Source organism: Cynocephalus volans, chromosome 1, assembly GCF_027409185.1.
Source record: "Cynocephalus volans isolate mCynVol1 chromosome 1, mCynVol1.pri, whole genome shotgun sequence".
In the NCBI taxonomy this organism is placed as follows: Eukaryota; Metazoa; Chordata; class Mammalia; order Dermoptera; family Cynocephalidae; genus Cynocephalus; species Cynocephalus volans.
Window position 1 is genome coordinate 60,392,453 of NC_084460.1, and position 7,185 is coordinate 60,399,637.

Here is a 7,185-nt window from a genome sequence, read left to right on the forward strand (position 1 = left end):
GCCCATGGCTTACTTGGGAGAGTGTGGTGCTTATAACACCAAGGCCATGGGTTCGGATCCATATATAGGGATGGCCGGTTAGCTCACTTGGGAGAGCGTGGTGCTGACAACACCAAGTCAAGGGTTAAGATCCCCTTACCGGTCATCTTAAAAATAATAAAATAAAATAAATAAACTCCAAATGATCAGGAATCTAAATGTAAAAATAAAACTAATAAAAATAAATAAATAAATAATTGTAAACTGAATTCCTACAAGTATTATGAGAAAACCAGATGAATATCTCTTTAACTTGTGTATAGGGAAAGGCTTTCTACAACTATGACTCAAAATCCAGATTCACTAAATGCTCTAAAAAAAAAAAAAAAAAAAAGATAAATTTGATAAAATTAAAACAAAAAACTATAGGGTTTTTGCATGGCAAATATCACCATAAACACAGACCACAAACACAATGGGAGAAAATATTTGCAACATGTATTACAGGTAAAAGGCCAATATAATAGTATATAAATAACTTGAAAATTGAGAGGAAAAGATTTTAAAAACCCAGTTGAAAATTTGATAAAAGATAAAAACAGGCAATTGAAATATATAGTATATAAAGACATTCAACTTCATTCATAAGACATTCAACTTCATTCATAAAGAGAAATTAAAACTACACTAAAATACCATTTCGCACCTATATATTTACAAAATTTTTAAAATATGACAATACACTGATGGTGAGGCAGTGGATAAACAAACATTTCATGCATTGCTGGAGGGATGCAGATTAGTACAGCCCTTGTAAAAGGGTTTGATAAGCAGTTTGGCAGTATTTAACAAAACTATACACGTATTTCCCATTTGAAGCCCATTTCTAGGAACTTACCCTGAAGATATACTTTCAACAATAAAGAAAATACATCTGTACAAGATTTATTAGTGAAGCAGTGTTTGCAACTGCAGGATATTTTAAATGCTGTACATATAACAGTAGTTAAATGAATATTTGCAGAATGGACTACTATGAAGCTGTTAAGAAGAATGCAGAAGACCTCTATGAATTTATATCATTTCCAGAATTTATTAAGTAAAAAAAGAAAAAGTGCAAAAGATTATCTAAAGTACACTACCTATTGCGCAGGAAAGAAGAAAAAATAAGAATGGAAAAATAAGAAAATACACATGAATTTGCTCACTTGAGCAAAAAAGAAACACAGGCAAGATAAGTAATAAGCTGAGATTGGATACTTAAATGGCATGTCAGGAAATGGCTGGAAAAGACAAAGGAAACAGGGTGGGAGAAAGACACTTTTCTGAATATAGTTTTTGTTACAGTCCAGATTTTGGAAACATGTTAGTGTTTTACACAGAAAAAAAGAAAAATAAAAGGATGGGGAAAATCTTACACAAACTAAAAGTTAATACAAAAAAACTCAAATGAACCAAACTGCTTATCAAATGAATAGTATAACCACACTAAAGGGGGATTGGGGAAAGAACCCAAATAATGTTTGGACACAGGATTAGGACTCTATGCCCTTAGGTTACAAACCCAAAACATCACTAAACAAAGATTTAACTATAATTAGAAGGCTTCTTTTTCACAGAGGCTTAAATTAAGACTTCTGAAACTACTTTATATATAGTCTAGGACTGAGCAAATAAGAAAACATATTATGTAAAATGGAAGCCAGTTTTCTCATTGTCAGAGAAGGAAGTTGTAAATGTGAAAGGGAAAATAAAATAAACCCTATTCATAGAAGTATCAGTGTGAACACATGGGGATAGATAGACAGATAATGTTGAAATGGGTATAGATGTAGGCGGGTATGTATATGTGTGCACATGCACACTCACATAATACTACTTCTATCACAGATCAAGACCTCAATAATGGGTATTTTTCTAGGCTTTCTGTTCCATTCCATTGGTGTATTTTTCTGTTCCTGTTTCTACTGCACTCATAAATTATCTTTGCTTTTTTTTATTCTTTAATATTTATTTTACAATTACTTTGTTAATTTCCATGAAAAACCTGGTTAAGAATTTGGTTTAAAATAGATAAAATTCATAGACTAATACGGGGAGATGACATCTTTTGTCAGATTATCCCTAAGCATTTCATTTCTTTTTTGGCATTTCATATTTTTGATGCTATTGTCAATAGTATTTTTATTTCAGTTTCCAAGTGTTTGTTGCCAGTATATAAAATTATTGATGTTTATATATCATTGTTGTATTCTGCAACCATGCTAAACTCATTGGCTAGTTCTAGCAGCTTTTTCATGAAATTTTTTACATGGATAATAACATAATCTGCAAATAAAGAGTTTTATTCCTTCCTTTCCAATCTGTATAACGTTTTTTTCCCTTGCCTTATTGCACTGGCTAGAGCCTCTAGTACAATGCCAAATAGAGGTAGTAAGAATGGACATACTTGCCTTGTTCCTGATTTTAGGGGAAGCATTCAGTCTTTCAACATTAAGTATAATGTTAGCTGTAGGTTTTTGGTAGATGCCTTATATTGGTTTGAGAGAGTTTCATCTGTTCCTGGTATCCTGAGAATTTTTATCATAAAAGGATGTTGGATTTTGCCAAATGCTTTCTCTGAATCTATTGAGATAATCATATGGTTTTTCAATGTGTTTAATTACATTGATTGATTTCAGATGTTAAACCAACCCTGCAAACTTGGGATAAAATCCACTTAGTCATGATGCATTATCCTTTTTGCACATTTTTGGATTCAATTTTCTAAAATTTTACTAAGAATTTTGGCATCTATGTTTATGAGGGATACTGGTCTTTAGTTTCCTTCAAATGCTTTTGTTATCAAAGTAATGTTCTCTTCATAGAATGATTATGGGGGGCAGAATTTGTGTAGAGTTGTTAATATTCATTTATTACGATTTTAGTATCTGTAGAATCTGTAGTAATGTCACCTCTCATTCCCAATATTGGTAATTTGCATCTTGTCTCTTTTTTTCCTGATTGCTCTGGCTAAATGTTTATCAATTTTATTAATCTTTTCAAAGAACCAGTTTTGTTTCATTGGTTTTCTGTATTGTGTTGTTTTCTGTCTCATTGATTTTCTGTTTTAGTTTGTATCACCCACTTTTCTTTTGCTTGCTTTGTGTTTCATTTGCTATTCTTTTAATTTCTTAAATTGGAAACTGAAGTCATTGATTTGAGAATTTTCTTCTTTTCTAATATAGTTTAATGCCATACATTTCCCTTTAATTACTGCACCGGTTTCATCCCCCATATTTTGATAGGCTGGTTTTTGTTCTGATGTGTGGTGGCCAGTCAGGTGCGGCCACAAGAGGAGACACAAGAGGCTCAGGAAAATAAATGTTTACTATACTCACAGGTCCTAGAAACAGGAGGCTTGGCACACCACACAGGGTCACACAGGGAATACTCAGGGGGGTCAGTTTGCAGAGGCAGGAGTGAGGGGAAAGCCCAAGCTAGAGTCTTTATGGGGGTTTCCCTGTGAAAAACAAGGCAGGACAGGGAAAACATTTTAGAACTGGCTAGTTCTAAAAAAATAATAATAGAATAATTTCATCAGTGGTCCCAAGTTGCTTGACACCTGGCACTGAATGATTAAGGCAGAGGAATATTCTTTTGGGGGTGCCAGAGGAGGTCTGGCTCTGGATTGGTTAGCATGTCTATCAGAGACTTGCTCCTGGCTAAGCTTTTGCTATCTCTAAGAATTGGTGAGCCCCAGGGGGCGCGGTCTGTCATTAGCCAGAAGAGGTTTTAAGATGTCAAAACTCATAATATGCAGAAAGTAAAGTCTTCGTTTTCACTCAATTCGAAATATTTTCTAATCTCCCCTTTGACTCTTTTCTTTTATTTAGAATTGTATTACTTTGTTTCTGTATGAGTTCTCCAGAGAAAGCAATACAGAAGCAATAGGCTATATATTGATATGAGTATATATAGAAAGAGATTTATTATGAGGAATTGGCTCACATGATTATGAAGGCTAAGAAGTCCCACCATCTGCCATCTGCAAGCTGGAGGACCAGGAAAGCCGGTGGTATAGTTCCAGTCCAAGCCTGAAGACCTGAGAACCAAGGGAACCAGTGGTATAAGTCCCAGTCTGGGTCTGAAGCCTCAACAACCAGAAGCTATGATGTCCAAGGGCAGGAGACGATGCATGTCTCAGCTCAAGCAGAAAAAGCAAATTTTTCTTCCATCTTTTTTTATCCAGGCCCTCAACAGATTGGATGATGTCCACCCACATTCATGAGAGTGGATACTCTATACTTAGCCTACTGATTCAAGTGTAATGTTTCCTGGAAATGCAGACACACCCAGAAATAATGCTTTAGAAGCACTCTGGGCATCCCTTAGCCCAGTCAAGTTGACACATAGAATTAACGATCACATTTTCCAAATATTTGGGGGGGTCCCAGAGGTTTTTTTTTTTTTTTTTTTTTGGATTGATTTTCAATTTAATTCTGCTGTGGTCACAGAACATAGCTTGTATGGCTTGAATCCTTTTATATTTATTGGGACTTCTCAGATGGTCTGGAATTGATTCTATCTTGGCAACTGATATGTGTATGATTGAAAAGAACACTTATTCTGCTTTTATTGGATAGCGTGCTCCATAAATGTCAATTAAGTCAAGTTGGTTGATGGTATTGTTCAAGTCATATATCTTTACTGATTTGGGTGTATTTATTCTAGGAATCTACAGAAAACTGCTAGAACTAATAAGTGAGGTAAGCATCGTTGCAGTTTTGATAAATAAAAATCAATTACATTTGTATATATTAGCAACAAACATCTGGAAAGTTAGAGAATAAAAAGGAATTTGTTACATGGTGTCAAATAAAAAACAAATCTGGACTTGGTAAAGAGACTTTATTTGAAAGGATTATTGCAAAGGGGTGGATGTGGGGGAGGTGGAGTACTATTACAACAGTAAGAATGCACTGACCATAAAATCTGCCTGTGTCACAAGGGTTAGGCAAAAAGGATTTTCATTTACAGGAAGGAGAAACAAGTAGAAAGATGACAGGAAGTGAAAGGGACAGGAATGGCATGGTCAAATATCAGATCAGACAACAATTTGAGTCCAGTCTAATCTCAAGAGGAACTGTTATGGAAGGGCTGTAGGCAAAAGCAAAGGGTAGGCCAAAGTTTGGGGGGCTGTGGGAAGAAGAGAATTTTACTCAAAGTTTGGCTCACATGCATTCTGTTCCAATTTATCAGTGGGAACAAGTAGTTTAATTCATCATTTATGAGGCAAAGAATAAGAATTTGGAAGGTCTGTGTCTGGCCTTGTCTCAGGTAAACAAAAGGGGCATCTGTGAGTCTTATCATACGGGGAAGGATGGTTCTTTGCAGTGAGCTGTATTCCAGAACACAGAGAATGGGTGATTCCTTTAAACATCCCTATTTTCTAGAATCACAGAGGTCAGGTAAAATCCAGCATTGTCAGCAGACAAGAAAACATTGAGCACAAGGGCCAGAAATGTAAAAACACAGGAGGTGTTTGGTACTGTTTGATCTCAAGTATACAGGCATGGCAGGAGATGAGACTCTGAAAATAATGGCTATAATCAAGTCGAACATCTGAATGCTAGCCCATCAGGGTGTGGCAGGCACGTGTACAGGCCTCCTCAGGTCTGGATGCTCAGGGCCCTGCTGCCGTTTCTCAGGTAGAGTGGCTACCTGCCTGGCAGCACCAACTGCTGACCAGACTATGAGTATGTTTGTCCCCAAAAGTCCAGCCCAGAAAAGTGGAATGCAGGGAAGATGGCTCCTGCTTCAAAGCCTCCTAGCAAACCTGTCTTCTCCCCAGGCAGGGCCTGTGGATGCTTCACAGAGTGGCAGTCTAGGTGTGCTGGAGCCCATGACATAGGAAATTGCTGCTGCTGAGCTGCAAAAGGGGCAGGGACTCCACACTTAATTCAATGTCTTACTTACAGGGTTTCAATGCTCTCCAGGTGTGAACACCGCTTCCAATTAGAACGAGCCTCCTCCTCAGAATAATAAGCTTCTCTGTGGCTGATGCCTTGTGCAGGCTTAGTTTATGCAGCAAACCTGCTTTACCTGTCTTTTCCTCAACACCTTTTCTTTGGGGCAACAACGTGGCCACAGGTGTTGTGGGAGAGGGATCTGGGCCAAGAAACATGATTGGAGGTAGACCTAGATGGGGTTGGGTGGCCAAGTGGCCAGCAACTCAGATCCATCCTGCTGATGTTCACACTGGTTGTGGGGCTCCTGTCTACCAGGAACAAGAGGGAAAAAGCCCAAAGCCATTTTTATTTTTCTGACCTGGAAATTCTTTTTTTTAATTTATTAGCATATTCATTGTTACAAATCATACTTTTTCCTTATGTCCCTTATCCAATCCTCCCCTCCCTCCTCCTCCCTTCTCCCTACCTCCCTTCCCCTTCCCTCCTCTAATCATTTTTTAGATTTGTTCTCTCCATCTGATAGATTAACTGTTCCTCTGTTGGATTGCTGCCCGGATGATCTGTCTAGTACTGACAGGTATGATCAAGTCCTGCCCTATTATTGTAAATCAGATGTTGCTTCTATTACTCTGGAGTGTGCTTTGTGGAGAGAGAGGACCTCTTCTTTTTTTGATTTTTTTTTTTTTTTTTTTTGGTCTCTGCTGCTGCCTCTCCTTGTGTCAATGTAGTTGACAGTCTGGTGTGCCATCTGCACAGTGGCTGTGACTGCTGCTATAGAAACTAGCCACTTTTGCTGCAGCCATGGCAATTGTGGTGACTATGCAGGGCTACCTATGTGGAAATGGTGTTTTTGGTGTGCTCTTTACCTAGTTGTGGCTGGGCTCAGCTTCCCCCAGCTCCATACCTCAGGATCCCAGCAGGGCCCTGGGGCGGTGGTGGTGGCGGCAAGGCATGGAACTGGGGGAAGCTGAACCCAGCCACATCAAAGCCATCTTTAAGAATAAAGATCCCAACAAGGTCGAAAACATACTTCGGGGGAGAACTAGGAGATCATTCTCACCAGGAGGTGTATGCATAGTGGCTTCTTCCAGAGGTGATGGCTTACATGTGTGAGTGCCTACCATGACAAGCCTGTGGGGACCAGCAAGGCCACTGGAAAGGCAGGAAGCTCCATCTGAATCCAGCAGAGCTAAGCTGTGAACAGGGACCACTGCACATTGCTCACACTCTTCTATCTGAGCCACCGTCTCCAAGT